The sequence below is a fragment of the Meles meles genome, chromosome 2 (genome assembly GCF_922984935.1).
Source record: "Meles meles chromosome 2, mMelMel3.1 paternal haplotype, whole genome shotgun sequence".
In the NCBI taxonomy this organism is placed as follows: domain Eukaryota; kingdom Metazoa; phylum Chordata; class Mammalia; order Carnivora; family Mustelidae; genus Meles; species Meles meles.
In genome coordinates this window covers 195,323,339-195,335,460 of record NC_060067.1, presented here as the reverse complement: position 1 = coordinate 195,335,460, position 12,122 = coordinate 195,323,339, and positions in this window count along the sequence as shown.

The window sequence follows — 12,122 nt, the reverse complement described above, 5'->3', positions numbered from 1 at the left end:
TGCTCAGGAAACAGCTAACTAACCTTCCTCTGTGGTCTGAGGTGCAGTTGCCTTTGAGGGGTGCAAAACATGCCATCCCCAAATGGGCCTCTTTGGCATAGGATGATTTCAAGTCACTGCAGACACAGGAGAAGCTCTGAAAAGGGAGTAGAAGTTACTCTTTTGCAAGAGAAATTTGTATTTACAAAGGAAACCTCCACTTGTGAGGATGTCTCCCTCTCTGTACCAAGAAGAGAAGAATGACTCTTTTTTAAAAATTTTTATTTATTTTTAAAAATTTCTGTTCAGTGTTCCAGAATTCATTGTTTATGCACCACACCCAGTGCTCGGTGAAGGATGACTCTTAATCCTAAGAGACTTACTGATGGAGGGAGCACAGACTTAAAATCTGTGTAACAACCTTACTCTTGTTATCTTGCTTTTCTGATAACCTCCCCCATAACCAGCCCACCTCACTCTTCTTTCTTTTTCCTTTAGCTGAAGATGGTAGTTAAGCCAGAGGCTAAGCCATCTCAGGGAGTTATCACCTGCTTTTCTCTGGGTAGCTTCCATTTACACATGAGGTATACATGTTAGTAAACTTCTGTTTTTTTGTTTTTTGTTTTTCTTCTGTTAATCTAATTTTTATCACAAGGGTCTCAGCGAAGCACTCAGAAGCTCACAGGGAAAATGATCTTTCTTCCCCTACAGGGGCCTCAGGGATTCAAGGACATTGAGTAGCAGCAGAGTAAACCACGAAAGCAGAAGCTCACTGGGCATGCAGCTATCTCCACGGACGCCAGAGAGAAGAAGTGATGAGGACAACCTAGCGAAGTGATGTAAGTCTCAGCAGGACCCGCTGGGCCCCTGCGACAGTGGAGGACCACCTACCTCCAACCGTCCAACCTCTTCCTCCCTCCACGACACAATGCTTCGCAAACTCCCGGGCAAGGAGAGAGCCCCCGATTGGCTGGGTTAACCCTGACTGGAGCAAGTGTGCCCTAGATTGATGAGTTTTCCACTGCCAAGTAGTACTGAGGTTCAAGGGACTTGATTTATTAACAGAGTGCTGAAATCACTTCGTAGACCCACAGAATGGAGGCTGTCCCAGTGAACTGAACCTCTGAGCCAGTGTGCCTACACATGGGCACATGCTCACACTCACACACACACACCCACACACAAACACACACACATCACCATGGCATCCTTCCTTGCTCTGCTTGCCTCTGGGAGTGATCTCCTCTTTGGCAAGGGCCACGCCACCCTAGACTTTCTCACTATTCTCATACTTGGGAATAAAGACACTTTAAAGCAAACTCCCAAGTTTATTAAAGCTTGCTTTCTTTCCTTCTTTCTTTTTCTGAGATTTTATTTATTTATCTGAGGAAGAGGGAGGGAGAGAAAATCTGAGAGACTCTGTGCTGAGTGCAGAGCCCCACGTGGGGCTCAACCCCATGACTGCGAGACCATGACCTGAGCAGAAACCAAGTGTCGGGTGCCCAATTGACTGAGCTACCCATGCACCCCTGCAGCTTATTTTTTTTTTGACATACACAATTCTAGGTCAAAGTCATCTAAGAACCAGAAGGTATAGCTTTCTCTTTCACCTAGGATATTTGCCTTTCTATCTAATCAGCTGCTAATTTGAGCCAGGAAGAAGTTAATTTTTAAGAGTGCTGCCCATTTCCTGCTTGGCACCCTGAAAGAGAAAACTACCACAATACCTCCCCCATCAGAGTAGCTGTAGGAAGAGCAGCCTCATGGACACCCTGCCTGTCCCAACAGCATTCAGGAAACAGCCAACTAACCTTCCTCTGTGGTCCCAGGTGCAGCTGACTTTGAGGGGTACAAAATGTCACCGACTCTCCTTACACATCGTGCTTTGAAAAGATTACTGATACTGATTATTTGTACACTAGAAATTTCCTCAGTTGAACGTCATCCAGAACATTCTGGTTCTGGATGAACCAGAGCTGCTGAGCAGCGATGCAGTTCAGCAGAAGCCGATGTGACTGATGAATTTATTGGGATGGCAAAGGCATGAGGACAGTCAGAGAAAAGCAGCAGTTGGCCAGGCTTTTTCCTTGAAGGTGGTTTGGTTACTTTTGGTAGGATATTCTGGTGAAAGATAAACTGAGGCATATTACATTTTTAAGAGTTTATTTGAGTAGAAATGGATTTGAATCAGGCAGCAGAAAACCACAAGTGGTTAGGAGCCCCTTGGGGCCTTGGGGCAAGACTTGCATAGAAAAGACAGAGAAGCAAAGGACAGAAATTGCTTGATTGGGTCTAGTTTGAGCAGTTGCCTTATTTAGAAAAAGTTGGCTGTTTGTGATTGGTTGGCCTTAGATTTGGATTTCTTAGCCTGGAGGCATCGTTGGCTTAGGTTTGGGTCTACTTCCCGGGCTGCCCCAGCATCAGGGTTACCTCGGTCCAAATACTTACCTTTCAATTACAACTGAAAAATCCCCTCTTTGTTTGAGCCTCCTGCCTGGCCAGAGCTGAGCTGGAGAGAGCCAAAGGCATCGAGGTGATCAATTAGGACAAGCCAAAGTGAGAGTAACCATGGAGCCTTTAAATGCTTATTGGGTTGGAGGAGCAAGAGGCAAACTGGGGAAGCACTAGCTCTCCCAATGTTTTCTTTTTCTCCCTGGAACAGGGACAGCACAAACAGGAAGCCCCAGACAAAAAGCTCCTGCCAGTTTGTAGAGGGGGTGGAGAGAGTTGGGGAAGAGTAGGAGTGAAAATACTGAATACTGAGTCAGAGCGACTCAGAGCTCAGGGTCCTACTGCCCCCAAGTCTAGAAGGTGCTCTCTGCAGAGATGCCTGAAAAATGCCTCAGCCATGCCCCCTCCCATAAGGAGGCCTCCAAATGGAGGTGATAGGGCTAGGAGTGCAGGTATTTCTATGCATCACCAGCCAGGAGGGCCCAAGGATCCCTCCAGAGACTCCATGCGTTGCACACAGACACAGTGTGTTGGCTTTGCATGAAGTGGGCTATGGGAGGTCAGCTTCCCCCCAAGGTCCACCAGGTAAAGCCTCTGTAATTGGCAAACATGGGGCCTGAGAGATCACAGAAAGGGTTGTGACCTGGAGTCACACTCCTCACCCCTCAGCTTGACTTTCTTATCCACAACCGAAGTCCTAACTAGATGTCAGTGGGAAGAGATTTGTGGCCTTTCTGAGCACCCATCTGTATTCTAAACCCTCATTTGTTCATTTGCTGTTTTTCCATATACTTCCTGAGAATAGATATATAATAAATGTTGCCTGTATTATCTTGACCTTGATGGCTATTTTCCTTTAAAACGGCAACATGAAGTCAGTAATATACTCCTTTTCTGTATATCTGTACACTGGTTTGTTAGCAATGAGGACAAATGGCTGGTTTCTTTTCTTCTTTTCTTACGTGTTCCGATGTGATGTTCATTCTCCTTCATACCCACTCACCATGTAAAACCCAGTGAGGAAATCAACATTCCTTCCAGAACTAATGTACCATACGTACCTCACACGGGTGGTAAAAACAGTCCCTCAAAAGCTGACGTATTCTGACTTAGCTTGGCCTTGGTTCTCTGCTGCCTGGGGGAAGGAGGCTATACCAAGATCAGTCAGTTGACCTGCCCTAGGATCAGCCGGAAGCAACCCCAGTTTTTAAACTATTGAGTCATCCAGGTTTGCTTTACTTTCTTTTTTTGACAGATAAATAGGTAGAGATTGGGAGGCTAATCAAAGGCTACTTAGGATAGGCAGAGGTTAGACTTCACACGCTCTGGAATTTTCTTTGACTCAGCTTACTCTTGTTGACTTGAAAGGAAGGGAAATAGCCTCTTATCAGGCGTTCCCTCTTTTTTTCAGCAACTCCACAAGGGCATGAAATGTGTCTTTTATCTTTATAGTCCTAGTACCTAGCACGGTGCCTGGCAAAGAAATTATAAATACTCAATAAATATTTGTTGAATAAAAATGTTAAATTCCCCAGGGACTGTCTGCAAATTCAGGACTGAACCTGCTAATGTCGCTGCCATAGGCAGGCAGGCAGGCAGGATCTCTCTCAAGGTAGCTCAGCATCATGGTTGAGTGGGTAGACCTTAACAGCTAGACTCCTGGGTTCAAATTCTGGCTCTGCTCCTTATTTCATTGCACTACCTTTGGACAAGTTACTTCAGTTTCCTGCTCTGTAAATTGGGGCTGTCTTGTAAGGTTGGTAAGAGCACTACATGAGTTAATATTTAAAACCACTTAGAAGAGTGAGGGCATAAAGTTGAGAACTATATGTGTTGATAAGTAAATAAAGTTTTCCCAGTTCTATTGACATTTTCAATGACAGCAAACTGGTGGATATCTAAATAACCTATCATGGTTCTACTGTGCTTTAATTTGTCAGACAACTTCTCTGTCATTATCTTTTTTGTTGTTGCTGGTTTTTTGTTTTGTTTTGTTTTTAGAGAGAGAAAGAGAGAGCATGTATACACATGCATGGGAGCTGGGGGTTGGGGGGAGAAGGAGAGAAAGAATCCCAAGCAGGCTCCATGCCCAGCACAGAGCTCAATGTGGGGCTCCATCCCATGACCCTGAGATCATGACCCGAGTAGAAATCAAGAGTCAGACGCTTAACCAGCTGAGCCACCAAGGCGCTCCTCTGTCATTATCTTTTAGCAAATTCTCCTATCACTCCTAGTGGAAGGAAGATATTATGGCCCCCATGTTAGAGAAGGAGAAACTGTAGTTCAGACTGGGGAAGAAGTAGCTAGTTAGCTCAATAGAACCAGTGCTTAAATACATGAAACCCAACAGAGGAGGTGTGGATGTGGGCGGTGCAGTGGGGATGGGGAATTCTGAATTGAAATGAACTGTGACTATGTTCTGTGAAAAATATTTCTTAGTCATAGTTCCGATATGTTTCAAATGCTGAAAAAAAAAATGGGTTGCCCACCAACCATAATACCTCCAGAGATAGTGTACATGTCAACTTAACATTTCCTGGAATTTGCTTGACACAATTTGAAATTATGCCACTCTCCAACTAAGGTAGCTTTTTCAATGCAGTGACTTGAAGGGACATATACATCAATCAGTTTTTCAACACAATGTAGATGGCCTTAAGGCTCTCACAGATGAACTTTCACAATAAGCTTCCATCAGTGATTTGAGTTTTAAGAAGAAATTTGTAAAGAGAATCTCTAAAAATAATTTAAAAGTTTTAGTGGTTAACTTTAAGGATATGAATGTATTATAGTGGCCCTGAGTCTAGCTTTTTTCCTTAGGCTCTCATTGGATAAACCAAACCACTGTTTTGGTTCAACCGTCTCAACCTTCCAATTCTGCTCTATGCTTAAGGGTGTATGAGGAGATACAGGATGGGTGAGGGAGAGAGCAGGGATAAGTCAGATCCTAATTGTGTATGATTATATACTAATATTAGAAATTCAAATGTAATTTAAGTGATATTTGACTGGTTCAAACATCAGAGAGAGATATCTAGAAAGTTCATATTCAATTTCTCACATTAAAGATTTCTGAAAAAAATGTTTTCAGAAGGCTAACAAGTCGATCAAGAGGGATAAAGAACTGAAAGTAAAATAGAAGGATGGAATATTAATTACTTAAAGTCATTAAATTTTGTATCAGCCTGGGTTGGGTCAAGGAAGTATTGAATCAGACCACAGCTGATATGCACAAACCAGGCAAATCTGATTTCTTTTTTTTCCTCGCTCCAAAGTCTCAAGTTCATAGGAGACAGGAAGCTATGGGGGGGTGAAGAGGGAGCAAGAGATGGGGAAGGCAGGGTGAGAATGCACAGGTGCAGAACAAGCTTTCAGTCCATATAATGCCTCTACCTGTCTCCCCAGCAGTAGTCCAGCTCATTCTTACAGATTTTTAAGTAGTAGAAACTCTCAACAGGCACCACTTACAAATTTTATTTTTCAACCCTTTCCATCCGAATTTGCACTGGCAACAATGGCTCTGGAGGCAAAATGTTCAAAATAGAGACATGGCAGCATTGGCTGGAAATAGGGAGCTACAATTTCTTGACTGTATGACATTCTGATTAAATATGAGAAACACAAACAACAACAACAAATGTGCGCGCACACACACACACACCCACACACTCAGGTTTTGAGCAGAATCAGGTTTTTTTAAACATTAAAAATGGGAAAAGGTCTTGGAAAACTGAAGGCCTGGAAATAAATACTATAAATGAACAATAGGATCTGGAAATACTATAAGAAACTTATTTCTTTAGAAGATTATTAGAGACTATTAGATATGGATAGGTTATAGAATATTAAGTTTTTTTTCCTCCCTGGCTTGCCACCATCTTCTGAACCTCCAAACCCAGATCACCTCCCCCTTCTCCTACTATGGCTTCTTCTGCCGGCTATCCATCTTCACCAAGCTGCTTCTGCTCTGGCCAGTTATTTTTAGCTAGTGAGAATGATCACTGCCTACCCTGCCCACAGGTACTGTGTTGAGTTCTTAGTCACAGAACTTCCATATGCATCTTGAGAGTAAGAGAGAAAGAGAGATGACAGTCTTAAGTCCAAATCTGAGTTGAAAGAAGAAATAGCAGAACAGGTGTTGGCCAAGATTTTCCTCTCATTCGATTCATGGGTAAGACCAAGGATCATTAAATAGGCCCCCAACAGTGTTTCTCTAACAAAGATGCAGGGATCACCCAAAGTGCCTGTTGAACAGAGATTCCTGGACCCCATTGTCCTTGACCTCTTGAAGCAGGATCTCCAAGCAAGGAACCCTGGTATTTTCTTTTTCACATGGTGATTGTGAGGCATGCCATATTTGAAAGGTTATGAGCTCTCTCTCTAGGCATGCTCAAAGCACCACTTACTTTTACATACGATGTGAGTGCTGCAAGAGTCTTTAGAAACCCTTGACTTTACGCCTGTGGACACTAGGAAACAAGTTGTAATTTGGCCACAATCACTCTACTATTAGTGGCCTACTAAGGCTGGGACCCAGATTATCTTCCTTCCTAATAGCCACATATGATTGCATTTGATTTGCATCTGTGATCTATTATTTCCTCATCATCTAAGGAATGGACTGATAGAGATCCTCCCACAGCAACATTAATTTTTTTCCCTTGCTCAGGATCAACTGGTAAGTTAGATAAATTGGAAAAGAAATGAAGACTTAAATTGGAATCTTTTATTTTAATCTATGGAAAGTTCTGGCAAATCGCTAACAATGATGACATAGTAACAGTGTACGTGGAGGATCTTTGGTCACAAGATTTCTGTTTAAACACAATTCTGGGCCATTTCTAGTCACTGCCACATCTCACTGCTCAAGTCTCATCAAGGAAGGACACTTTCAAGAGTACAGATTTATTTCAGGTAGCAAGTAGAACTTTATTGGACTAGAGTAAGAGTAGCCCTTCTCAAATGCTACATCAAAGATTCAGATCTGATACCAATTTCAACATGTATAGGTTTCTCCCCCACACCATCAAGCAATTCTTGGACACTCTCAAGGTGTCTTCCAATGGAGCTGGATTCTGACACTATCTACCTGGAGAGAGTGTCATACAGCACAGGGTAAGGGCTCAGTCCTGAAAGACTGCCACTCTCCCCCCATGCCAGTTGTGAATTCGGATTGTCACCCGTGCTTCTGATGACAGTCTATGAATCAGAGGTTCCAATGATTCCCTTATGGGTGCCTTTGGTGGGATCCCCTTCTAATGGGTTCCATTGATTAGCTAGGGTCCCTCACAGAACCCAGACAAGCATTTTATTTACTAGATTACCAATTTATTATAAGAGGATATAACTCAGAAACAGATGGAAGAGAGGCATAGGACAAGGTATATGGAAGGGGTGCAAAGCTTCTGTACTCTCTGGGTACACCATTCTCCCCACGTCTCCATGTGTCCACCAACCTGGAAACTGTCTGAACCCATTTCTTGTGAGTTTTTAATGGAGGCTTTATTACATAGGCATAATTGATTAAATCATTGGCCACTGGTGACTGAACTCAACCTGTAGCTCCCTTCCCCTCCCAAGGGTCAGGCCAAGGACGGGGTGGATGAAAATTCCAACCTTCTCATCACACGGCTCCTCTGTCAACCAGCCCCCATCCTTAGGTTACCTGGCTTTCCAAAAGTTATCTCATTGACATTATAAGGCACCTTTATCTCTCTTATCATTTAGGAAATCCCAAGGTTTTTAGGAACTCTGTTGTCAGAACAGGGATGAAGACCAAACATCTATTTCTTATTATAAATCACAGTATCACATACCATTTCAGCCTGCAGGAAGTTTGATCTTGGCCAACTGAGAAAAGTGAAGATAGTAGAACGTGTGCATATGTGTGTGTATAATGAGCATACCACCTTTTCTTGGGAAAGTATTGGTCCTTTAATCGGAGATTGTGTCCTTCTTTATTTGGAGGTGGTGGGGGGGAATGAGAAGTTGGGGGAGTTAAAACATCTTTTTTAAAATGAATAATGGTGATAATAGGTTGTGTTCTAGAGAACGTTCTTACTTGGCAAGAACAAAAGTTGGGTATCTTTAATTCCATAAAATCAAAGGTTGTAAACACAACTGGATTATTTGACATTACCTCATTACCATATTCTCTCATATTGACTCTCATTTCAGCAAATCAGTGCTCACGTGCATGGGGACACACTTGATATTCTCACCTCTTAGTTCCATGACCTCATTTCCAAAATTCTGGGTCAAGCGACTTCATCCTTCTACTCAGTCATATCTTTTTCAGGATCAGATTTGCCCCACCTTCCACTCATTCTCTGACCATAATCTCTCATCATCTCATCCAAGTTTATCAGGACCATCAGGCTGTGGACCACTGTTCTTACTCCCTGCATTCGTCACCCTTCTGTTTTCACTCCCCTCTTCAGCCAGCTTAGATTCCATGGTTCATCCATTCAGTAAATCATTTTTCAGCATCCTGAAGTCCTCTGTATTCTTTTTTCATATAAATGTGGGCAAAGGCCCAAGGTTGGATAAAGCCAACACACACCAATACCCAAACAGCTGAGTGTAACTAAGTAAAATCACACCACAGGGCAAGCTGGTGCCACTGTGCACTGATTCATAGTCACTGGTGCCAAGGGGACCCTCCGCACTGCCCAGCGACCTTACCAAGCTTCTCTGGTCAACTCACTCTCCTGCTCTTGATGATGATTGTTGCAAACTTTCCTTGATGCGTTGATCACCTCCCTGACTTCGAGCAGAGACCTTGTCTACTACTTCATAGAACTTACACAGGCTATTATAAAGGAACTTCCTGCCACAAAAACTATATACCTAGCTTCATCAGCACCCAGCCTCACACGTTCCCCGTTAAAAAAAAAAAAAAAAAAAAAAAAAAAAGTCTTTCCTCTTCCCCACAATTATGCTTCAATTTACCCTCACTCGCTTACTGCTTTGGCTACTCCTTCTCTCTCTCCCTGTCCTTCAAAGCCAATTTCTCAAGTTTCTTATACTTGTTATTTGTTTCTTTGCTTTCCATTAATGAATCAGTCCACTCTAAGCTGGATTCCGTCTCAGTATTTGCAGGGTACCCTTTGTCAGGATCACCTATAAAACCTGCCATCACAAAGCCAATGTATATTTAAAATCTTCCTTTTCGGGGCGCCTGGGTGGCTCAGTGGGTTAAGCCGCTGCCTTCGGCTCAGGTCATGATCTCAGGGTCCTGGGATCGAGTCCCGCATCAGGCTCTCTGCTCAGCAGCGAGCCTGCTTCCCTCTCTCTCTCTCTGCCTGCCTCTCTGTCTACTTGTGATCTCTCTCTGTCAAATAAATAAATAAAATCTTAAAAAAAAAATCTTCCTTTTCTCTGAATTCTCAGTGGCTTGTCACATTTCCTCTGGAAAGTTTCTTCCTGCAGCTTTCTCAGCCTATACGGTTTTCCCATCTTTGACTTGAATGGTCCTTTTTCTCCTTTCCTGGGCGTTCAAATGTTGGAGCTTCCTATTCCCGCATACATTCTCCCCCAGTGCTGTCTCTAGGCAAAGCAACTACAAGGCCACTCTTGACCTCACTTATCCCCCCAACCCCCCAACCTTCCCCCACCCCCCTCACCTCCTCCAGCCACAGTGACCCTCTTAATGCTCTCCTTCAACCTTCCAGGCAGACATGGTTTTCTGGAAATTCTTCAGTAAAATCAGTGAAATAGCATTCAACACTCAGGACCCAAGCATGGGTCCCTCGAAGGGAGGGCTGTCAGGTCCCCAGGCTTATATTTAAGTCACATAAAACCAAAGCATAAGGAGCAGATTGGACAAGGACTCTTCTGGCCCAGACATGCTCCTTAATAGCTTTTGTACCAAGTTTAAATTTGGCAAAAACGTTTTCTTGCCTTTCCTGAAGATGCCTAAACACCTCAGTTCTTCAGGTCTTTTCATTATTATTTTTTTTTTTATTTTAATTCCAGGATCACTAACATAGAGTGTTGTATTAGTTTCAGGCGTACAATATAGTGATTCAGCAAGTGTATACATTACTCAGTGCTCACCATAAGTGTACTCTAATCCCCTTCACCCGTTTCCCTCACACCCCACCCACCTCCCCGCTGTTAACCTCGTTTGTTGTGTAGTTAAGAGTCTGTTTTTTGGTTTGTCTCCCCCCCACCCCCGCCTCTGTTCCTTTGTTTCTTAAATTTCACATCTGAGTGAAGTCATATGGTACTTGTGAGGTCTTTCATTATCAGGGTAGTAAAAGGTAGAGATTCTGGGCATGAAAATTCTCTTGTGCATATCTCTTGGCCTGCTTACCATGTGATAATTAATTATAATCATATTGTAAAGGATAAGGATGGAACAAGTAGAAAATCAACCAAGAAACTAATACTTCAGTTTGTTCCTTCAACAACAAAATCCTGAGAATTATCTTGGGCTCAAGTTCTAATATTAATATGTTATCGTGTCTCAATTAATAACTCATGGCTGAGACAAAGAAGTTAATGAGCTAAACAAAATCATATAACATGGCTTTTGGAAATGTATGGTACCTTCTCCACGCACCCCCCACCCCGTACTCATCATGTACAATCCATGTTCTCATCATTGAGAAAGTTTTGTGCCCCTCTCACCTCCCCTTGATTAAATTTCATTTTTGAAGGCTTGCAAGGTACAATGAAAAGGAGTCATTTATATCAGTGGGTTTTAACATGGAACTGGGAGGCCATTAAGGTGGGCCTTATGCACACTCTTCCCGGGGTGGAAACATGGACTTTTGCACTGAGCCAAACAGCCGATATTCCAAGGACTCTCCATGAACACCTGCAGTCCGGTATAGGAATGAACTTTTGCTCAGTGATTGCCTTCACAAGAAATTATGTTTAGCCGAGATTGGTTTTCTGTTGCCAACATCAACCAAATTCTTTGTAAATGTAGACAAGCATTCCCTTTTGTCTTTAATAAACCCTGACTTCTGTTCCCTAGTGGCTCAAAATTTGGGTTGCTACTTGAACGTGTACTCCCAAATTATAATTCTGAGACCCAAAATAAATGTGTGTGTTTGATTCAGTTCTGCTTCTTCTCTCAGTCAACACAGGTAATACACTGACATGGTTCCAGAAAGTCGAAGTCCTATAGGAAAGTGAACACATGTGAAATCTCACTTCCAACCCTGTCCCCATCTACCATTTACATATTTATTAGTTTCTTCTTCTTTTAAATCCTCCTGGTGTTTCTTTATGCAAATGCATTCTTTTTTTTTTTTTTTTAAGATTTTATTTATTTGACAGAGATCACAAGTAGGCAGAGAGGCAGATGGGGCAGGGGTGGGAAGCAGGCTCCCTGCTGAGCTCTATCCCAGAACCCTGAGATAGTGACCTGAGCCAAAGGCAGAGGTTTAACCCACTGAGCCACCCAGGTACCCCTCGTCCCCACTTCTTACAGCAAATCATGTTCCATTATGTGGACGTATCACAGTGTATTTAACCTGCCTTCTTTATAGATGGGTTGTTGCCTTTTTTTTTTTTTAAACCATGAAAACAATGTTGTGATGAGTAATTGTGCCTAAAATTTTATGCATGGACAGATGTATGGGTAGCTTGAATTTCAAGAAATGAAGATTGAAATGAAGAACATAAAATTTGTTAAGTATTGCCAGATTCTCCTCCACAGAGAATTACACCATTTTGCA